The sequence below is a fragment of the Ovis aries genome, chromosome Y (genome assembly GCF_016772045.2).
Source record: "Ovis aries strain OAR_USU_Benz2616 breed Rambouillet chromosome Y, ARS-UI_Ramb_v3.0, whole genome shotgun sequence".
NCBI classification, from domain to species: Eukaryota; Metazoa; Chordata; class Mammalia; order Artiodactyla; family Bovidae; genus Ovis; species Ovis aries.
The window spans coordinates 2,755,493-2,779,219 of NC_082741.1; the positions used below are offsets into that span (position 1 = coordinate 2,755,493).

Below are 23,727 nucleotides of genomic sequence, written 5' to 3' on the forward strand. Positions count from 1 at the left end.
GAGCTGAGACAGTATACATACAGTCAAATTATAATCACACATACAGAAACAGACTCACACAAACACACAGATATATATCTCACACACACATATATGCACGTGTGTTATCACTAATATTTTAAGAACACCTCTTATCATCCTCTGCCATCTTTACAATTTTTGTGTCCTGTGTTTAACTTTTCAAGCAGCCACCCTTTCTGAAATAGGCTTTATGAAGTGTATTTATGTATAATCTGCCCTTTGTCGAGGTCTTAATTCAATGAGCTTTCATAATCCACAATTGTTCAACGAGCTGCACAGTCGAGATATAGAATTCTGGGCTTCCCTGGTGGCTCGGGGGTTAAGAATCCACTTGTCAATGCAGGAGACACAAGTTGCGTCTCTGGTCCGGGAAGATCCCCCAAACTGCGGAGAGACCAGGCACCTGTGACAGAGCTACTGAGCCCGTGCTCTAGAGTGCGTTCCAGAGCCCGTGCTCCGTGAGAGAAGCCGCCAGAGGGAGCAGCCTGCGGGCTGGCACTCAGAGTAGCCCTCGCTCTCCAAAACCAGAGAAGAACCCGCATAGCAACGGAGACCTAGCACAGCCAAAACTAAACATTAGGATCAAATATATTTATATAATTTCTCCATCACAGCTCCTTTTCATCACTCATTAATTGACATCTACCCCTCAGGCAACAGGTAAGACCTGACCAGCTTATCCTCACCTTTTCTGGATCTTCAGACGACAAAGTTATGCACGCTGCACCATTTTCCCTGATTTCTCTCACTCAGCACAATGGTTTTAAAATTTAACTTCGTGTCCGCATATACAGGGAGATGTGTTTTTCAGCCCCATGAAAGGGCTTGGTTTGCATAGATAAAATTTTGCATATTTGCAGCTTTTGGAAAATTGTTTTGTTCCCACCTTATGATTCTTTTCAGTCACTTCAGTGTATTTCCCTAAAGACTGATAACGGTAAACTCAATTCACTGTGGAGGTTCCTTTACAAGGAGTCTGTTCAAAAATTAACCCAATTCTTGTTGAGTAATTTCCTTTTTAACATTTGTTTCCCATGCATTTTATGTGCCAGTATACCATTTTTTTCACATACATGTACATAGGACAATATAGGAAGTCACCCAAACTCTTCTGTTACATAGCTGACTGTATATTCTTAACATACACTGCATATGTACAATTTCCTTACATCATATAAGCATATCATGTGTACTTGTGTGCTTGCTTGTGTGTGTGTATGTGTCAATGTGTATACACACGTAGATGTGTCTTTAAAGTTTAAACCTTGTATGGTGTTGTGATAGATAGAGTGTGCCTTTTGAAAAAAGTGAAAATTTTCTTCTAACTCTTGGTGATATTAGGGTCTCACATCCTCTAATGAATCACTCCCGGGTTGTGAGAACGCCCGAGGTCTGTCATGATGGCTATTCCTCTCAGTTTCCAGAAACTAATTGAAGGAAAGGCTCGTTCTTACTGGGCTTTCCTAAAATGCTAGACGTCTCCATGTGTATTGGCTGTAAACAGGACCTATATTGTATTTGAAGTTTATCTTTGGAACTACTGGTCAGATCTAATGTGTAGAGAAAGCATCCTTGTCACCGGATAGTTGCTTGATCTTGAACAACAGATTTCTTCTCTTTGTTCTCATTGTTCACATTTGTTCACATTGTTCCCAGGTACTAAGATGACCCAAGCACAATCTGGGGTGTGATACAAAAAGGAACTAACTATATACCGAATTTTGCCATTTTAATAAAACAACTTGAACATATTTTGTCTTTAAGGTCAAACGGAGAATGTGTCAAAAAACAAGTGACAGGAGAAAAGGAAAAAATTTCAGTTTATCATATTACATGTAAGTATTTGATGTTGAATGTAAGAGTGTTTCACTGGGAGGAGTGTGTTTGGGTGGAAATCTTGGTCTTGACTTCCTTCAGTTACCCCAAACACCTGCATTCTATTCCTGCTAACAATTAGAAGTCAAGGATCAGACTGTCTCCACACAACTGAGTTTTACTCAATAAGACTAGGCTCAGACATCCTAGAGTGTGAAGTCAAGTAGGCCTTAGGAAATATTACTATGAACAAAGTGAGTGGAGCTGATGACATCCAATGTGAGCTAGTTAGAATCCTAAAGGATATTGCTGTTAAAATGCTGCACATAATAAGTCAGCAAATTTGGAAAGCTGAGCATTGGCCACAGGACTGCAAAAGGCAGTTTCTGTTCCCATACAGAAGAAGGGTAATGCCAAAGAATGTTAACTACCACACAATCATGCTAATTTTATATGCTAGTCAGGTTATGTTCCAAATCCTTCAAGCTGGGCTTTGGCAGCACGTGATCTGAAAATTTCCAGATGTGCAAGCTGGGTTTTGAAGAGGCAGGGGATCCAGAGATCAAATTTTCAACATCTTCTGGATCATGGAGAAAGTTAGGTAGCTCCAGAGGAACATTAACTTCTACTTCACTGATTATGCTAAAGACTTTGACTAAAGGCTTGCCACAAACTGTGGACAATTCTTAAAGACATGGGAATACCAGAACACCGTACCTGTTTCCTAAGAAACCTGTATGCCAATCAAGAGGCAACAGTTAGAGCTGCACATGGAAAAATGCATTGGTTCCAAACTGGAAAGCAGTACCTCGGGGCTGTATATTGTCACCCTGCTCACATAACTTATATGCAGAGTGCATCAGGCGAAATGCCAGGCTAGGTGAATCTCAAGCTAGAATCAAGATTGCCAGGAGAAGTATCAAGAGCCTCTGCCATGCAGATGATACCACTCTAATGGCAGAAAGTGAAGAGGAACTAAAGAGCCTCTGAGTGAGGGTGAGAGAGGAGAATGAAAAAGCAGGCTTGAAACACAGCATTCAACAAACTAAGACCATGGCATCTGGTTCCATCACTTCATGGCATCTAGAAAGGGGAAGGTGTGGAAGCAGTGACAGATTTTATTTTCATGGGCTCCAAAATCACTGCAGATGGTGACTGCAACCATGAATCTAAGAGACGCTTACTCCATGGAAGTACAGGTAAGACAAACTTAGACAGTGCATTTAAAGGCAGAGATGTTGCTTTGCTGACAACAACCCATCGAGTCAAACCTATGGTTTTTCCAGTAGTCATGAATGGATGTGAGAGCAAAAAGATCGTATGATGACTGGATGATAAAGAAGGCTGAGCTCCGAAGAACTGATACTTTCGAACTATGGTGCTCGAGAAGACTCTTGAAGACCCTTGAACTGCAAGAAGATCAAACCAGTCAATCTTAAAGGAAACCAACCCTGAGTATTCATTGAAAGGGCTAATGGTGAACCTGAAGCTCCAATCCCTTGGCCACCTGATAAGAGCCAATTTGTTGGAAAAGAACTTGATGCTGGGAAAGAATGAAGGCAAAAGCAGAATAGGATGCCAGAGGATTGGATGGAGAGATGGCATCACCTTCCTGATGGGCATGAGTTTGAGCAAACTGAGAGATAATGGAGAACAGAAGAGCCTGGTTTGGTGTAGTCATCAGATCGCAAAGAGTTGGAAGTGACCTAGCATCTGAACAACGAGAAAAACGAGACTAAGCACAGGTGTCGAATTTGTATTTTGTATGGTTCTCACCGTGAGCATCCTGAATGTTCATTGGAAGGACTGATGCTGAAGCTGAAACTCCAATACTTTGGACACCTGATGTGAAGAGCCAACTCATTGGAAAAGACCCTGATTCTGGGAAAGATTGAAGGCAGGAGGAGAAGCGGACGACAGAGAATGAGATGGTTGGATCCCATCACCGACTCAATGGATATGAGTTTGAGTAAACTGCGGGAGTGGGTGATGGACAGGGAGGCCTGGCATGCTGCAGTCCGTGGGGTCACAAAGAGTCAGACACGATTGAGTGACTGGACTGAGACTCACACGGTTCTCACAGAAAATTTACAAGAGCCTTGTGAACGAACTGACGTTGCCAGGTTCTGTCTTGAGATTGCACATTGGCGTCAATCACTTTTTAAACATGGTCTTACAACATCTAAATCTGATAAAACTTTGGTGGAAGAACTTAAATCCAAGGAAACTATCCTGAGTTCAATCATAAAGGCAGCTTGTGTTCGAAGCAATGGGGGTGCTGGCTCAGATTTATATCCTGAAGTCCTCCATGAGGGCTCTAAGCACCATTCCTAATTTTAAGTGGCTGAAGAGGTACACATTTGATGAAAATTTGAATATTTCCGTATGTGATCACAACCCTTGCCTTAACGAAATATTGGCACAGTTGCAAATTAAATGACCTCAAAGAAGTAAAACGTATGCCTGAAATATTTCCCCATACTTTTGTGGATAATTTCTAACAGTTGATGATTTTTAAGCTGTGCTCTCATATTCTTCAGTTCAGTTCAGCTGCTCGGTCGTGCACGACTCTTTGTGACCCCACAGACTGTAGCACACCAGGCTTCCGTGTCCACCACCAACTTCCGGAGCTTGTACAAACTTGTGTCCATCAAGTCAGTGATGCCATCCAACCATCTCATCCTCTGTCGCCCCCTTCTACTGCCACCTTCAATCTTTCCCAGCATCATAATTTCCATATTATTTTTTCCTTTGACTGAATCAGGAATGCTTCCACTGCTATTGTTTCTTTTGTTTTTGTAATTCTTTTTAGCTGGATTTTTACAGAGCAAATAACAAGGGAGGGAAATAGAATAGTTTGCCGTCTTGCACAGGTCTCTTTCAGGAGCTAACCCCCAGCTCTGTTTTGTGTAGTGAGGTATCTCACATCAAGCACAGCACAAGCAGTGACCTTGACTGTGACCCGATACCCAGAAGATAGCTTTACTCAACTGTGCCATCGCCTTCACAGCCAATTCAGTGCTGCTGCTATGCCCACCTTGGTGAAGTCATGGTAAAGAACAGGTGGTCACTGATAATCTGAGGACATGCATCGTTTGGCTTAAATTATCCCAATGCAATCCAAGGTTCATGGACTCATGGTTGGCTTGGGCATGTTGTATATATTTTTGGGGTTATGAGACGGTGAAGCTGTTTCAGCTGTTTTTTTTTTTTTTCTCCTTTTCAAGCAGACTAATGCTTTTCAGTATTTTAGACACTGAGGAATGGTGTTTTCATGTTTCAGGAACACAGTTGTGCAGTTTACATCTCATCTCGCTGAGTGATTGCAGGAAGTTGTGGTGGAGGCCAGGAGAGACAGAGTGGACATAGACAGTTTAGACATAACACACAGTAGGTCAGAGCTGCTTCTTGTCCAGACACATGGGGCAGAGTGGATGGGCAGGGCAGAGAGGAGAGGTGGTGTTCCAGGTGGGGATGGAGCTCACTGCCTGCACATCCCAGAAGGTGAACTGTCTTCAGAACAACAGATTTGGCAGTGGGCTCTGTAATACCCGAGACTGAGGGGGCAGAGGAAACATAATAATTAATGTTAAGTGTTCTGAAGATTGCCTGGCACAGGCTAAGCAGTCAGGAACACAAGCTTATTGAATGGTAGGCTGATTTTGGTCCAGAGAAATCAATGCCATGGCTGGGGTAAGAGGAATACAAAGGCTTTTAGAACTTCTGCTTGGTAACACCCTCATGCTGTTGAAAACAGTGCTGGGGACTTCCCCAGTGGTCCTGTGGATAAGAATCGTCTGGCCAATGCAGCACTCACGGATTGGACCCCTGGCCCAGGATGATCCCGCTTACCTTAGGGCCCAAAGCCCATGTGCCACAGCTACTGAGCAGGTGCTCTAGAGCCAGCTAGCGGCAACGACAGAGCCCATGCCTCCTAGGGTCTCTACTTGACAAGAGAAGCCTCTGCAACGCGAAGCCTGTGTTCCACAACTAGAGAGTGGCCCCTGGGGCAACACAAGCAGAGAAATCTGCGGACAGTGACGGCAATTCAGAGTAGCAAACAATTAACTGAAATTAGATAATTTAAAAAAATACAGTTATTGGTTTCACTAGGACACAGTTTCTAGAAAGCATCTCAGTAGGATAGCAAGGAGTGACTGGTTAAGTATAGGAAAAGGTGGGGTTGAGGGAAAGTCTTGCCTGCTTTTCTTGCTGTTCTAAGTATGATAGCATGCATTGCACCTATGGATAGAGGCATCCATCAGTACCACACGTGCAGTTCATACTGCCCTCGGCCTGTCACAATACATCCCACTGGATACAAATGAATGCGGGGTTGTACATATGTATCTCCTCTCTATCACAGATGCGGGTGAAAACCAAGTTATAATTCTTCACCTGTCAGCTGACACCATAATAGGATCTATTCACAATGTGGATGAAGAAGGAAAAGAGACAGAGTTGGTTGGAATACTCGGTATGTATGCATTCTAAAATTCCCATTGGCATTGTCACGCCACGTGTCCGTGCCAGAACTTTCATTCAGAAAATCACGAGGTGTTGACAATATTCACTATTCAGTGTACAAGGTCTCTGTATTCGTGTTCACTGACTTAGATATCCTGGAAGGTAATCTGCTAAGAAACAGGGGCCAAAAATAATTCTCAAATATCTGAAAATAATCCCTACCAATTGACATTAAAAAAATAATTTTTATAGAGTATTTAGAAAAAATACATCAACTAAGCTCAAGTCATGGCTATAATGAGGCTGGCCTGAATTACATCATTTTATATCAGTTTTCTCATGCATTATAACACCTGGAACAGAAACTTGTAAAATAAATCTTCGTCCTGTTAAATGCACTCTTCTTATGAACAGTGACATGACCCCAAATGAACACACAGAGACACTGAGGTGAGTGTACCATCATGCCAGTAGATGTCTGTTTCAGAAAAGGTACTGTGTAGAATGGTTGGCTAAAGAGTAAATTGTCTCCCAAGTGGTATGTGATGGGGTTAATGTGTCTCCACCATGGGAAAACCCTGCTTCCTGCTAAGTGGGGCCCAGAACAAGACAGGAGTACGGGTGCAGGTTCTGGGGAGCTTGAAAAAGAAGCAAGCCAGGTGTCTACTGTGATGGGTTGAGTCTCAAATCCATGCAGCTCCTGCAAGTCTTTGGCGGTCCTGCTGCTGATGCTGGCAGGGTTTAGTTACAGAGTTAGAGGGAAATTAAGTCTGAGGACAGCAGACATCTGCAGCATGGGACATGGGAACTGTTTGAGGCTCTCTTAAATTATACAAGTGGAGATCAGATTGGCACATTCAATTCCTTGTTCTGTATATTCAGAAATTTCTGTGCATTCTCCTTTTTGCATGGTGACTTTCAGGCAAACGCGACCAGATTTCAGACATTGACTATGAGAAGTTCAAAAAGGAGGCAAGTGACAGAGGGATTCCAGAGGAAAATATCGTGAACTTCATTGATAATGGTAATGAAATTATACTTTTTTCCTGACTATATCATTCCCCTGGTATGTAACAATCAGGAAACAAATCAACTTATTTAAAATTTATTTTTCCATACGTAATCTCATGTAAAACGGTGGTTGATGGTGGTTTAGTCTCTAAGTCTTATCTGACTCTTGTAAGTCCATGCACTGTAGCCTGACAGACTCCTCTGTCCATAGGATTTTCCAGGAAAGAATACTGGAGTGGGTTGCAATTTCCTTCTCCAGGCAAACTTTCAGACCCAGGGATGGAGCCTGTATCTCCTGTACTGCAGGCAGATTCTTTACTGACTGAGCTTCCAGGGAAGCTACTATTATAAAATATATTATTTAGAAGAGAAAAGAAATCTTAAACATACTGGAGAATGGGAGTAATCAGAGGCTCTTTAATTTCTCCCATTTTGTTTTTCCATAGATGACTGTCCAGCGGAGTGAATAAAATTGAGTTCAACAGTTTGGTAAGTAAGCATAGTTCATTACTAATGCTGCCCCACCAGATAAGTAAAAAAGGACACATTGCCATTTTATGCCTAATGCCCAATAAGTGGCTTCAGTTGTGTCAGACTCTGTATGACCCCCATGGGCTGTAGCCCACCAGGCTCCCCTGACCATGGGATTCTCCAGGTAAACATGCTAGAGTTGGTTGCCATTCCCTTCTCCAGGGGATCTTCTCAACTAGGGGATTTAACAAGCCTTTCCACATTGCCTGTATCAGCAAGCGGGTTCTTTACCACCTGTGCCTATTTCATACAAGCCAAACATTGCACGTAACAATGATTTGTCCCAATAACTTACATTCTAGCACTAGAGAGTTTTGTCTGTTACATTAGGTAATTTTTCTTATCTTGAAACAGTTGAAATTACAAACTGTTTGCTTGATTATTGCTGAGCAGCTTTGGTGAGAGAGCCTTATCCTGCAGGAATCTTGCAGACCAGAGTCATCAGACAGAAGCAGGAATCCCCACAAGTTGGCGCAAACTCCTCAGTGTTCCCGTCAGTCCTGACCTGATAGTTGTCCACACACGTCTGTCCTCCAGGAACACCAGGATTAAACAGTGCTCATGGTTTCTCAAGACCAGTGTTTAATGTCACGTGACTCTGACAGAACCTAAATGCCTTCCAACGACACTGTCTGAAATATGCATTTGAATCATATTCCCCTTTAGAGGGTAATTTCTGTTACTGGGATCTTTAAGGTTTCAAAAGTAGGACAGCGTCAGAAAATGACACTGATCTCGGCTAAAGTGTGGCTTTAATTTCTTGTTGAGAAAACAACCGAAAGTAAAAATGCAAAGAAAAGCTCTAACTTGCAGATGAATATGATAAAAAAATGTTGCAAATATTCAATGGAATATTGCTCAGCTGTAAAAAATAATGAAACCATGCCATTTGTAGCAATGTGTATGGACCTACAGATTGTCATACTGAGTGAAGTAAGTCAGAAAGAAATAGACAAATGCAATATGTATCACTTATACATGAAATCAGAAATAAGAGATGAGGGAGGTTATTTACAGAACAGAAACAGACTCACAGACATAGAGAACAGATGTTTTTGCAGATGGGGAAAGATTTGGGAAAGATATAGATTGGGAGTTTGGGTCAACAGAGACAAACTATTATAAAGAGGATGTATAGAGAATAAGGTTCAACTGCATAGCACAGGGGCTAAATGCAATATTCTGTAAAAACCTAAATTTGAAAAGAATCTGAAAAACAATCAATATTAATATATGTATGTATACTTTAATCAGGCTCCATTACCCCTGAAATTAATACATTGTTAATTACCTATATTCCAAAATGAAACTTAAAAAAATAGTTCTTGAAGACCCAAAAGATAAAATTTGTGGAATTAGGAAAAGAATGTAACTCAACCACATTGACAGTAAACCACCTTTAGACGAAGATTCACCATGAACATGCACTCTGAAATCATTTCTCCTCAAATGAATCCCAAAAGCAAAATCTCCCACCTTATGTACATTCTGGGGAAAATTCCACAGGGAACCTACCGTCTCAGAGATGTGGAGTATCGATGTCCACCAGGATTCTGTCCACTGGATCCCCTACCAGCTCCTGTACCTTGGACAGCCTGCTGCCTGAGTCTCAACCCTGTCAGCCATTGCACAGTCACCGCTACTAAACTTTTGGTCCTGTTTTATTCACCTACAGAGTCACTGAGACCAGGCACATCCTCTTCTGCATGGAACCAAGATCAACAACATGAAGACGACTTTCTTGCTTCCTGACTAACAGGATCCTTCTCTCTTCACACTCACACTCTCTTTCCCATCTCATTTCTCCTGGTCCCTGGTCATGTGCTGTCTGGTGGCATTTGATTTCTGAAGGCTTACATAAATTGAGTTAATATCTTCCCTGCAAATGTGTGTCTGTGCAAAAGTCACTTGATTTCAAACACGCAATTTTCCACTTTAAATATCCAGGAAATGTGAAAGTCACTCGGTTGTGTCTGACTCTTTGTGACCCCATGGACTATATAGTTCATGGAATTTTCCAGGCCACAATATTGGAATTGGTAGGCTTTCCCTTCTCCAGAGACTCTTCCGACTCAGGGACTGAACCCAGGTCTTCATCATTTCAGGTGGATTCTTTACCAGCTACCAAGGAAGCCCCAGGAAACTGTGCCTTTAATAAGACAGGTGTTCATCAGAGGCAAGTCTGATGGGGATTCGATAGAGATGCACTCAGGTGTCCAGGAGTCAGGGAGAAAAAAAGACTAAACAACCATGGGACAGGGGACAGGGGACAGGATCTCCCCCGGTCCTTTAGATGCAATTAAGACTACATGCCTCTTCGATGCAATTGAACTACCTGAAGAAGTGGCAGTAATACACTGCTGGGGCCATCAAATGGATGATTCTGACATAACAGAGGGAAAAAGAAGAGCCCACTGACAAAGAAAAGGAGACAGCCACCCAGTCTATTAATACTCAGGCTCCCCTTCTGTGGGGCTTCCCTCCTGACTCAGTTGGTAAAGAAGCTGCCTGTAATTCAGGGCACTACCTGCAGTGTAAGAGACTTGGGTTTGACCCCTGGGTTGGGAAGATCCCCTGAGAAGGAAATGATTACCCAGTCCAGTATGCTTGCCTGGAGAATCCCATGAACAGAGGAGCCTGGCAGGCTACAGTCATTGGGGTCTTGAGTTGGACACGACTGAGTGACTAAACCACCACCTCCTGTGGGACAAGATTCACACTGATATCAGTTCAGTTCAGTTCAGTCACTCAGTTGTGTCCAATTCTTTGCCACCCCATGAATTGCAGCACTCCAGGCCTCCCTGTCCATCACCAACTCCCGGAGTTCACTCAAACTGATATAAAACCCCATTCTTCCCCTGAGGAACTTTAACATTCCCTGTCTGATGGAAATATTTTACTCCCCTCTGGATGCCTTCAAACATATGAGAAACATATATTACCCTCTAATGGCCAATGCAAAGTTCTTAAAACTGGACATCAAACATCCAATTTGGGAATTGAAAACACTTCCCAATTTGCTTCATGTCTCTTTAAAGAAAAGGGATTAAGAAAAACTAGAAGTCAAATTGTCAAAGGATGTAAAATATGTGTCTTAGTTTCAGAATACTAAGATCATGGCATCCGGTCCCATCACTTCATGGCAAATAGATGGGGAAACAGTGGCTGACTTTATTTTGGGGGGCTCCAAAATCACTGCAGATGGTGACTGCAGCCATGAAATTAAAAGATGGTTGCTCCTTGGAAGGAAAGTTATGACCAATCTAAACAGCATATTAAAAAGCAGAGACATTACTTGGCCAACAAAGGTCCGTCTAGTCAAGGCTACGGTTTTTTCCAGTAGTCATGTATGGATGTGAGAGTTAGACTACAAATAAAGCTGAGCACTGAAGAATTGGTGTTTCTGAACTGTGGTGTTGGAGAAGACACTTGAGAGTCCCTTGGACTGCAAGGAGATCCAGCCAGTCCATTCTAAAGGAGATCAGTCCTGAGTGTTCATTGGAAGGACTGATGCTGAGGCTGAAACTCCAATACTTTGGCCACCTGATGCGAAGAACTAACTCACTGGAAAGTAACCTGTTGCTGGGAAAGATTGAAGGTGGGAGGAGAAGGGGACGACAGAGGATGAGATGGTTGGATGGTATCACCGACTCAATGGATATGAATTTGAGTAAACTCTGGGCGTTGGTGATGGACAGGGAGGCCTAGCGTGCTGCACTCCATGGGGTCACAAAGAGTCAGACGCAACTGAGCAACTGAACTGAACTGTAAAATATTTTAAAAAAATAATCCTCACGACAGCCAATCAGCTTCTCCAGGTTTACAAGGTACAGGAAAATATCTTTGAGAAGACTAGCAGATAGATTTCAGCCATATGGCTAAAGGCAAGAGACACAAATACCTACTAGTTTGTGTTGGTACCTTTACCAGGTGGATAGAGGCTTTCCCTTGCAGAACAGAACAGGCAAAAGAAGTAATTGAAATTTTAATACATGAGGTCACTCCTTGCTTTGGTGTATTTCGAAAAAGTTCAAGTGACAGTGGCTCAGCCTTTCAGATTGCAATAATGCAATGAGTGTTTCAAGCCCTAGGAATTGAATTTCACTTACATCATCTTTAGAATCTCAATCTTCAGGCAAGGTAGAAAAAGCCCACGATATAATCAACAGACATTTATGAAAACTATCACAAGAAACTCACCTTCCATGTATTTCACTACTCCCTTTAGCTGTGGTAAGAAATACTTCACAGTTTCTAGGACTCAGCCCTTTTGAGATGTTATATGGAAGGCCATTTCTCACAAATGACTGACTTCTAGATCAAGAAACAGTTGAACTAACAAAATTTGTCACTAATTAACTTCTTTCCAAAGATGGCTACAGTCTTTAAAAGATGAGATTGCAAAACAAAAGGAAAATAAAAAGTCCTAATATAATCCTGGCGTTTTGGTATTAGTAAAGGCCATTCCTAACAATAGTCGCACCTCAACCCCCACGTGGGAGGGATCCTATTCTGTTATTCTCTCTTCACCTGACAATGTTAAGGTTACAGGTATCGACGTCTGGAATCATCACACATGGATAAGGTCTTGGAATCCTCCCAGAAAATATCATAAGGACCATCCAACACCCCGAGAGAAGAAATCACAAGAGAATTCTGTTTGGAATGTCAATCCACCCTCTTGGAAAGATTGAAAGGACTGTTCAAGAAGGGCCCAGCTAAGTAACTCTTTTAACACAACATGCATAGACACATACTATTTTGCTCTTCTTAGTGTGATAATGACCTCTCAAGTCCCTTTAGATTGGACACAGAAAGTTTTCATTTTATGGGCACATTCTCATGCAGTGTTCGAAAATCGATCTTGTGGTTGGGTCTGTGGAGTTCTACCATTAACCTCCATTCATGGACCGCCTTGGTTAATGTCACCCGTAGATGGATCCGATTTTCAAAAGGTATGTCATTTTATGCTTCCCTGGAGGCTCACATGGTAAAGAATCCGCCTGCAATGAGGGAGACCTGGGTTTGATCCCCTGGGTTGGGAAGATCCCCCTGGAGGAGAACATGTTGACTCACTCCAGGATTCTTGCCTGGAGAATCTCCATGGACAGGGGAACCTGGTGGGCTGCAGTCCATTGTGTTGCAGAGTCAGACACGGCCGAGCGACTAGGCATATGTTATTTTGTCCAAGAAGATGAAGATGAAACCAAAAATTTAAATGTCCTTAACATGAATTTATTGACTTGGTGTAATACAACTAGTGCATTGGGTCACAGCCTACATTTTGATTATGATCAAACGGAAAGAGACGCCTATGGCTATTATAAAAAAGAAGCAACCAATACTAGCTATGCCTGCAGGGGAACCAAACCACAATATATCAGTCAGTTCAGTTCAGTCGTTCAGTCGTGTCTGACTCTTTGCGACCCCATGAATCGCAGCACGCCAGGCCTCCCTGTTCATCACCATCTCCTGGAGTTCACTCAGACTCACGTCCATCGAGTCTGTGATGCCATCCAGCCATTTGATCCTCGGTCGTCCCTTTCTCCTACTGCCCCCAATCCTTCCCAGCATCAGAGTCTTTTCCAATGAGTCAACCCTTCACATGAGGTGGCCAAAGTACTGGAGTTTCAGCTTCAGCATCATTCCCTCCAAAGAAATCCCAGGGTTGATCTCCTTCAGAATGGACTGGTTGGATCTCCCTGCAGTCCAAGGGACTCTCAAGAGTCTTCTCCAACACCGCAGTTCAAAAGCATCAGTATATACTGCTCAACAAATACACCAAATCTGGGACCAGTACATGTGGATAACCCCAGAAAGGAGGCAATTGATAAAAACAGCTCCCATTTGTTGAAAACAAAATAATCATACCAGATTACATCCTCATAGTACTAAACCTTCAGGATTCTTATCAAAATCTTTATGTAATCCAACAATAACAGTAAGTCATATGAACTCAGCAGATTCAGTCATATAGACAGGGACTGATTGGGTCAACACTCCAGGCACATGATTTTTAGCCCCAAACGGAACTTACTGGATATGTGGGACCATTCTTTGGCCCCAGTTACCCCCAGGATGCATTGCAAAATGTGCCCTAGGATTATTGTTTGCACGTGGTCAAATTTTGAATGAATTACCTCATAACTCAATCAATCTCCCTATACTACAGGTGAAAGGTACACCATCTGTGTTCCACTGGTATGACTACCTGGTTGTAATATTTGTGCCATCAATTGGCACCACTGACATAATACTCAGAAAGGAAGCCTTGACTGACTTGACAAGACAAGCTTCAAATGATAATATGATGGAGAATGTAGCCTTCAATTCCAGACAAACTTTACTGTGCCAAGCTGCACTCCGAAATAGAATGGCATTAGATATATTTATGGCAGCACAGGGAAGAACTTGTGCCATAATTCATACAGAGTGTTGTGTATATATAACTGATTACTCACAAAATGTGTCTGATTCTCTTCAAGATCTGAAAAGTCATGTCCAGGCAATGGCTGATTCCACTCCTCGTTTTGGGACTACCCTATAGAACTGGATAACAACTTCCACCTGGTGGAAGCCCCTGGTCCGAGTGGGAAGCCTTACTTTGTTCTTATTGCTGTTTATCCCTTGTGTGTGTGTGTGTGTGTGTGTGTGTGTGTGTGTGTGTGTGTGTTTTAAAATTTTTATTTTTACTTTGCCATACATTGACATGAATCAGCCACGGGTGTACATGAGTTCCCAATCCTGAACCCCCCTCCCACCTCCCACCCCATATCATCTCTCTGGATCATCTCTGTGCACCAGCCCCAAGCATCCTGTATCCTGTATCGAACATAGACTGGTGATTCGTTTCTTACATGATAGTATACATGTTTCAATGCCATTCTCCCAAATTATCCCATCCTCGCCCTCTCCCACAGAGTCCAAAAGTCCGCTCTACACATCTGTGTCTCTTTTGCTGTCTCACATACTGGGTTATCATTACCATCTTTTAAAATTCCATATATATGTGTTTGTATACTGTATTGGTATTTTTCTTTCTGGCTTACTTCACTCTGTGTAATAGACTCCAGTTTCATCCACCTCATTAGAACTGATTCAAATGTATTCTTTTTAATGGCTGAGTAATACTCAGTTATGCATATGTACCACAGCTTTCTTATCCATTCATCTGCTGATGGACATCTAGGTTGTTTCCATGTCCTTGCTATTATAAATAGTGCTGCAATGAACATTGGGGTACACGTGCCTCTTTCAATTCTGGTTTCCTCGATGTGTATGCCCAGCAGTGGGATTGCTGGGTCATAAGGCAGTTCTATTTGCAATTTTTAAAGGAATCTCCACACTGTTCTCCATAGTGGCTGTACTAGTTTGCATTCCAACCGACAGTGTAAGAGGGTTCCCTTTTCTCCACACCCTCTCCAGCATTTATTGTGTGTAGACTTTTGGGTCGCTGCCATTCTGACTGGCTTGAAATGGTACCTCATTGTGGTTTTGATTTACATTTCTCTGATAATGAGTGATGTTGAGCATCTTTTCATGTGCTTGTTAGTCATCCATATATCTTCTTTGGAGAAATGTCTATTTAGCTTTTTGGCCCTCTCTTTGATTGGGTTGTTTATTTTTCTGGAATTGAGCTGCATAAGTTGCTTGTATATTTTTGAGATTAGTTGTTTGTCAGTTACTTCATTTGCTATTATTTTCTCCCATTCCAAAGGCTGTCTTTTCACCTTGCTTATAGTTTCCTTTGTTGTGAAGAAGCTTTTAATTTTAATTAGATCCCATTTGTTTATTTTTGCTTTCATTTCCAGTATTCTGGGAGGTGGATCATAGAGGATCCTGCTGTGATGTATGTCAGAGAGTGTTTTGCCTATGTTCTCCTCTAGGATTTTTATAGTTTCTGGTCTTACGTTTAGATCTTTAATCCATTTTGAGTTTATTTTTGTGTATGGTGTTAGAAAGTGATCTAGTTTCATTCTTTTACAAGTAGTTGCCCAGTTTTCCTAGCACCACTTGTTGAAGAGATTGTCTTTAATCCATCGTATATTCTTGCCTCCTTTGTCGAAGATAAGGTGTCCATAGGTGTGTGGATTTATCTCTGGGCTTTCTATTTTGTTCCATTGATCTATATTTCTGTCTTTGTGTCAGTACCATACTGTCTTGATGACTGTGGCTTTGTGCCTGAAGTCAGGCAGGTTGATTCCTCCAGTTCCATTCTTCTTTCTCAAGATTGCTTTGGCTATTTGAGGTTTTTTGTATTTCCATACAAATTTTGAAATTATTTGTTCTAGCTCTGTGAAAAATATCGCTGGTAGCTTGATAGGGATTGCATTGAATTTGTAAATTGCTTTAGGTAGTATACTCATTTTCACTATATTGATTCTTCCGATCCATGAACATGGTGTATTTCTCCATCTATTAGTGTCCTCTTTGATTTCTTTCATCAGTGTTTTATAATTTTCTATATATAGGTCTTTAGTTTCGTTAGGTAGATATGTTCCTAAGTATTTTATTCTTTTCATTGCAATGGTGAATGGAATTGTTTCCTTAATTTCTTTTTCTACTTTCTCATTACTAGTGTATAGGAATGCATGGGATTTCTGTGTGTTGATTCTATATCCTGCAACTTTACTATATTCATTGATTAGCTCTAGCAATTTTCTGGTGGAGTCTTTACGATTTCCTATGTAGAGGATCATGTCATCTGCAAACAGTGAGAGTTTTACTTCTTTTCCAATTTGGATTCCTTTTATTTCTTTTTCTGCTCTTATTGCTGTGGCCAAAACTTCCAGAACTATGTTGAATAGTAGTGGTGAAAGTGGGCACCCTTGTCTTGTTCCTGATGTTAGGGGAAATGCTTTCAACTTTTCACCATTGAGGATAATGTTTGCTGTGGGTTTGTCATATATAGCTTTTATTATGTTGAGGTATGTTCCTTCTATTCCTGCTTTCTGGAGAGTTTTAATCATAAACGGATGCTGAATTTTGTCAAAGGCCTTCTCTGCATCTATTGAGATAATTATATGGTTTTTATTTTTCAATTTGTTAATGTAGTGAATTACATTGATTGATTTGTGGATATTGAAGAATCCTTGCATCCCTGGGATAAAGCCCAATTGGTCATGGTGTATGATCTTTTTAATGTGTTGTTGGATTCTGATTGCTATGATTTTGTTAAGGAATTTTGCATCTATGTTCATCAGTGATATTGGCCTGTAGTTTTCTTTTTTTGTGGCATCTTTGTCAGGTTTTGGTATTAGGGTGATGGTGGCCTCATAGAATGAGTGAGCAAGTTGACCTTCCTCTGAAATTTTCTGGAAAAGTTTGAGTAGGATAGGTGTTAGCTCTTCTCGAAATTTTTGGTAGAATTCAGCTGTGAAGCCGTCTGGACCTGGGCTTTTGTTTGCTGGAAGATTCTGATTACAGTTTCAATTTCCATGCTTGTAATGGGTCTGTTAAGATTTTCTATTTCTTCCTGGTTCAGTTTTGGAAAATTGTACTTTTCTAAGAATTTGTCCATTTCTTCCACATTGTCCATTTAATTGGCATATAATTGCTGATAGTAGTCTCTTATGATCCTTTGTATTTCTGTGTTGTCTGTTGCGATCTCTCCATTTTTATTTCTAATTTTATTGATTTGATTTTTCTTCCTTTGTTTCTTGATGAGTCTGGCTAATGGTTTGTCAATTTTATTTACCCTTTCAAAGAACCAGCTTTTGGCTTTGTTGATTTTTGCTATGGTCTCTTTTGTTTCTTTTGCATTTGTTTCTGCCCTAATTTTTAAGATTTCTTTCGTTCTACTAACTCTGGGGTTCTCCATTTCTTCCTTTTCTTGTTGCTTTAGGTGCAGAGTTAAGTTATTTATTTGACTTTTTTCTTGTTTCTTGAGGTATGCCTGTATTGCTATGGCTTTCCTCTTAGCACTGCTTTTATAGTGTCCCACAGGTTTTGGGTTGTTGTGTTTTCATTTTCATTCGTTTCTAAGCATATTTTGATTTCTTTTTTGATTTCTTCTGTGATTTGTTGGTTATTCAGAAGCGTGTTGTTCAGCCTCCATACGTTGGAATGTTTAATAGTTTTTCTCCTGTAATTGAGATCTAATCGTAATGCATTACGGTCAGAAAAGACGCTTGGAATGATTTCAATTTTTTTTTTAATTTTAGTTTTTTATTTTTTAAATTTTAAAATCTTTAATTTTTTTGAATTTATCAAGGTTAGATTTATGGCCCAGGATGTGATCTATCCTGGAGAAGGTTCTGTGAGCACTGGAGAAAAAGGTGAAATTCATTGTTTTGGGGTAAAATGTCCTATAGATATCAATTAGGCCTAACTGGTCTGTTGTATCACTTAAAGTTTGTGTTTCTTTGTTAATTTTCTGTTTAGTTGATCTGTTCATAAATGTGAGTGGGTTATTAAAGTCTCCAACAATTATTGTGTTATTGTTAATTTCCCCTTTCATACTTGTTAGCATTTGTCTTACATATTGTGGTGCTCCTATGTTGGGTGCATATATATTTATAATTGTTATATCTTCTTCTTGGATTAATCCTTTAATTATTATATAGTGGCCTTCTTTATCTCTTTTCACAGCCTTTGTTTTAAAGTCTATTTTATCGGATATGAGTATTGCTACTCCTGCTTTGTTTTGGTCTCTATTTGCGTGGAATATCTTTTTCCAGCTCTTCATTTTCAGTCTGTGTGTGTCCCTTGTTTTGAGGTGGGTCTCTTGTAGGCAGCATAGATAGGGGTCTTGTTTTTGTATCCATTCAGCCAGTCTTTGCCTTTTGGTTGGGGCATTCAACCCATTTACGTTTAAGGTAATTATTGATAAGTATGATCCCATTGCCATTTACTTTACTGTTTTGGGTTCGGGTTTTTTTTGTTTCCTGTCTAGAGAATATCCTTTAGCATTTGTTGGAGAGCTGGTTTTGTGGTGCTGAATTCTCTCAGCTTTTGCTTGTCTGTAAGGCTTTTGATTTCTCCTTCATGAGAAGGAGAATGAGATCCTTGCTGCGTGCAGTAGTCTGGGCTGTAGGTTATTTTCTTTCATCACTTTAAGTATGTCTTACCATTCCTTTCTGGCCTGAAGCGTTTCTATTGAAAGATCTGCAGTTATCCTTATGGGAATCCCCTTGTGTGTTATTTGTTGTTTTTCCCTTGCTGCTTTTAATGTTTGTTCTTTGTGTTTGATCTGTGTTAATTTGATTAATATGTGTCTTGGGGTGTTTCACCTTGGGTTTATCCTGTTTGGAACTCTCTGTGTTTCTTGGACTTGGGTGATTATTTCCTTCCCCATTTTAGGGAAGTTTTCAACTATTATCTCCTCAAGGATTTTCTCATGGTCTTTCTTTTTGTCTTCTTCTTCAGGGACTCCTATAATTCGAATGTTGGAGCATTTCATATTGTCCTGGAGGTCTCTGAGATTGTCCTCTTTTCTTTTAATTTGTTTTTCTTTTTCCCTCTCTGATTCATTTATTTCTACCAGTCTATCTTCTATTTCACTAATCCTATCTTCTGCCTCCAATATTCTACTATCGTTGCCTCCAGAGTGTTTCTGATCTCATTTATTGCATTATTCATTATATATTGACTCTTTTTTATTTCTTCTAGGTCCTTGTTAAACCTTTCTTGCATCTTCTCCAGGCTATTTATCTGTGATTCCATTTTGATTTCAAGATTTTGGATCATTTTCATTATCACTATTTGGAATTCTTTATCAGGTAGATAGGTAGATTCCCTATCTCTTCCTCTTTTGTTTGGTTTGGTGGGCATTTCTCTTGTTCCTTTACCTGCTGGGTATTCCTCTGTCTCTTCATCTTGGTTATATTACTGCGTTTGGGGTGGCCTTTCTGTATTCTGGGAATTTGTGGAGTTCTCTTTATTATGGAGTTTCCTCCCTGTGGGTGGGGTTGTATCAGTGGCTTGTCAAGGTTTCTTGGTTAGGAAAGCTTGTGTCGGAGTTCTGGTGGGTGGAGCTGATTTCTTCTCTCTGGAGTGCAATGAAGTGTCCAGTAATGAGTTATGAGATGTCTATGGTTTTGGAGTAACATTGAGCTGCCTGTATATTGAAGCTCAGGGGTGTGTTCCTGTGTTGCTGGAGAATTTGTGTGGTATGTCTTGCTCTGGAACTTGTTGGCCCTTGAGTGGTGCTTGGTTTCAGTGTAGGTATGGAGGCATTTGATGAGCCCCTATCGATTAATGTTCCCTGGATTTTTACAGTAGCCTCAAGACTTCTCCATCTATTCAGCACTGATGATAAAACATCTAGGTTAAAGATGAAAATTTCTCCTCATTGAGGGACACCAGAGAGGTTTACTGAGTCACATGGAGAAGAGAAGAGGGAGGGGGTAGTTAGAGGTGACTGGAATGAGATAAGGTGGGATCAAAAGAGGAGAGAGCAAGCTAGCCAGTAATCACTTCCTTATGTGAGCTCCACAGTCTGGACCGCTCAGAGATGTTCACGGAGTTATACAGGGAAGAGGAGAGGAAGTAGATAGAGGTGGCCAGGAGGATAAAAGAGAGAAATGAAAAGGAGAGAGACAGATCCAGCCAGTAACCAGTTCCCTAAGTGTTCTCCACCGTCTGGAACACACAGAGATTCACAGAGATGGGTAGAGAAGAGAAGGGGAGGGAGGAGGCAGAGACAACCTGGTGGAGAAAAGGGAGAGTCCAAAGGAGGAGAGAGTGGTCAAGCCAGTAATCTTGCTCTCAGGTAAAACTGGGTACTGAAGATTGGGTTTTTAAATGTACAAAATTTACAACAAATATAAAAAAGCAAAGGTTAAAAGTCTAGAGTAGAGATTGGATTTTCAAAAATACAATATTAAGGAAAAGAAGAAGAAGGAAAAAAAAAGTCACTAGAATTATTAAAAAACAACGACAACCACAAAAAAATATATATATACAGAGTTTGCTTTAAAAATAGGGTCTTTGTTTTGAAAAGTAACAATAGGTTATAAAAATTAAAATTAAAGGAGAAATAGAGGACTTAAAATTTTTAAAAAGTTTAAAAAAAAAAGAAGAATCAAAAGAAGAGAAAACAAACAACATCAACAACAACAAAAAAAGAGAATGGGCGTAAAAATAGTAAAGATATTTCTGTGACTTTCTCTGGTGTTGTGGGCAGTGTGGAGTAACTTCCAAGGCAGTTCCCTCTGTTTAGCTTCTTCTGTTTGCTGGTCTCTTCAGTGTCTGATTTCCACCCTGACATGGGGGGGGGGGGCAGTGGTGGACACTTTTTTTTTAGGCTCACTTGTTCAGTCACGCTGTGGGGAGGAAGGGATACTGCAAGCAAATAACACTGGTGTGTGCTTTCAGTGTCTCAGCCCCACTGGGCCTGCCCCTGTACATGGTGCACACCACTCAGGCTCTACGTTGCTCCACCGGGAACCATCTGAGGCTGGCCCAAGGCTGCATGCACCTCCCTGGTCTAAGCCACTCAGGCTCGGCTCTCAGGTAGCCCTCAGAGGCACAGATTTGGTTGGGCCTGCATTTTGCGCCCTTCCCAGGACCGAATAGCTCAGGTGTTTGGCGAGCGCAGTCGCTGCGACTTATTGCCTTTCCCGTCTCTGCTGCTCAGTTCTCTGGGTGTACCACTGGCGCCCCTTGTCAAGCGGACGGTGACTGTCCAGGACCCCAAGAAGTCTTATCAAAGAAGCCTGCTTGCAGTTTGGTAGGTAAAGTCTCTCTGGGGCTGCAATTGCCACTTTCCAGCCCTTACGGCTCTGGCTGCCTGTCACCGGAGGGGGATGGTCTGCAGCCGGCTATTTCTGTTCTGTCCTTTGTTCTGTGTATGGTCCTGGTGGTGTCTTATGTTAGAGCTTTTTGCGTGGTAGCTATCCCAAAGTCTGGTATGCTAGCCCAAGTTAGTTCGCTCCGGTTACACTCGCGACATTCCGGCCCGATTCTTAAAAAGCACTGCCGCCCGCACCTCCCTGCCCAGCCCCCACTTGCTAGTGGCAGATGCAGGCTGTTGGTTTTAATTATTTATTTATTTTTCTTACCTGTTATGTTGCCCTCTGTGCTTCCAAGGCTTGCCACAGACTCGGCAGCGAGAGTGTTTCCTGGTGTTTGGAAAGTTCTCTCTTTTTAGGACTTCTTTCCCGAGCCAAGACTCCCTTCCTGGGACATACCTCCCTCCCTACGTCCTTTGTCTCTTTTTTCATCTTTCATATTTTTCCTACCTGTTTTTGAAGACAATGATCTGCTTTTCTGGGTGCTTGATGTCCTCTGCCAGCATTCAGAAGTTGTTTTGTACAATTTACTCAGCATCGAAATGTTCTTTTGATGAATTTGTGGGGGAGAAAGTGGTCTCCCCGTCTTATTCCTCCGCCATCTTCAATAATGGACGGGCCCTTGTGTTTTAAATTGTCTCTCTCTTTCTCTCTGTAATGTCTTGCATAGAAACTATCAAACTCCAATTGGTCATGGAAATGTAGCCTAAGAGGACATACTGAGATACAATAGATCATCCCACAGGTGGAAACCTAACTGCCATCCATTAACAATGCCACTATATGCTCAAAGAAGCCAGACTGGTCTTCATCCCTTTCCCCATAACAGTTAGAATCTCCATCTCTAGAGGGGGTGGTTTGAGGTAGAAATTGCTAGGCAGACAGTGTAGGACTCTGAGCCCTCAGTCTTGTTTTCAATAAACACCTCGATCCATTAGCCTAAAGCTACACCCTTTGTCCAGAATTGCTGGAACGTGTCCTTGGTCTGATCAATTATTGGCACTCAGACCCAGGGAAGGGCAGTAATTAACTTCTGCTCCATATGCCTGAGAGAAAAAACAACTGGTGCCCATTAATTTTTAGCCCATACATCTGATCCATTGGAAAATGGCCAGGGGCCATGAGAAAGGGTGGCAACTTAATCGAAAGACCAAGAGAAGCCATAAAAATATTAAGCATCTTAACCTCTAAACTGATTGGTTAAAAATGAGACATTTTAAGGGCAGGAACCAACCAAAAAGGTATAGATTAAGGATATAAAAATTGCTGTAAGCCTTCCTTTGGGGGACTCTTTACCCCCTCTCAGTGTCTATTGTGAGAGCCTTGTACTTTCCTTCCCTTTAATAAAACATATTTGCGTGCTACTGTGAATGTTTGTTTGTATGTTCGTAAAGTTCATTCCTCAGCTCCACAAACAAGAACACGAATGTCCATTGAATAGAGTCTATGGAAGCAATTGAGCAACTCTGGCCAGTGTTGCTCTCCGGTGTGTTCCATGCCCCATAGCCCAGTGTGCTCAAGTACCTTCCACACAAGCAGGTGAGGGCTCTCCTTTCTTACTCCTCCCTTAAGCCGAAAACCAGGTTAATTAACCTTGTGTGGGCTTGGGTCAGACAATTAGAAGTCATTACTGTATCTGCTGCTTGACGACTCCCATAACAGGATAAGAGAAACACAGAAATGACCAGACCTTTAGTGTCTGCCCCCAGCAAGATAATATCCAAGCAATCAGGCGCATGTTGGTTCATGCAAAATGCCAAGCCCACTTCCCCCTGGTGACCCCTTTCCAGGCAAGACTAAATGGTGGATCACTCAAGCCACTTTTCGGTTACCTTCACTACGTTCCCCCTTCTACCTGGATTGATTTACAGCAGCCTAGGTGTAAACCAATCCGAGCCTTCCAAGAGGCCTTATCCCCTGAGCTAAATGAGGAAAAGTAAAACTTTCCAGCATAGCTAAATGGGTATGTCTGTTTTTCAATTTCGGTGAGGTAGACACCAAATTCTTTCAAAAAGAAAAACAACACTGTCTTTGCTTTACAAACAGACTTCATAGCAACAGCAGGCTAGCTCCAAAAATCTGTCTACCATTCCCCAAACAATTACTGTTTATCTTACTTCAGTTTAGTTCAGTTTAGTTGCTCAGTCGT

At 41.5% G+C, this 23,727-nt stretch overlaps 1 long non-coding RNA gene across 1 annotated transcript; it reads left to right on the top strand.

Annotated features, from left to right (window-relative positions):
• Window positions 1-1,817: 1,817 nt before the first annotated feature.
• LOC132658957 (uncharacterized) lies at window positions 1,818-9,722 on the top strand. Its single transcript, XR_009598958.1, has 5 exons — window positions 1,818-1,856; window positions 6,203-6,313; window positions 7,226-7,327; window positions 7,761-7,803; window positions 9,521-9,722. It is a non-coding gene; the product is annotated as an uncharacterized LOC132658957 (long non-coding RNA).
• The last annotated feature ends 14,005 nt before the right edge of the window (window positions 9,723-23,727 follow it).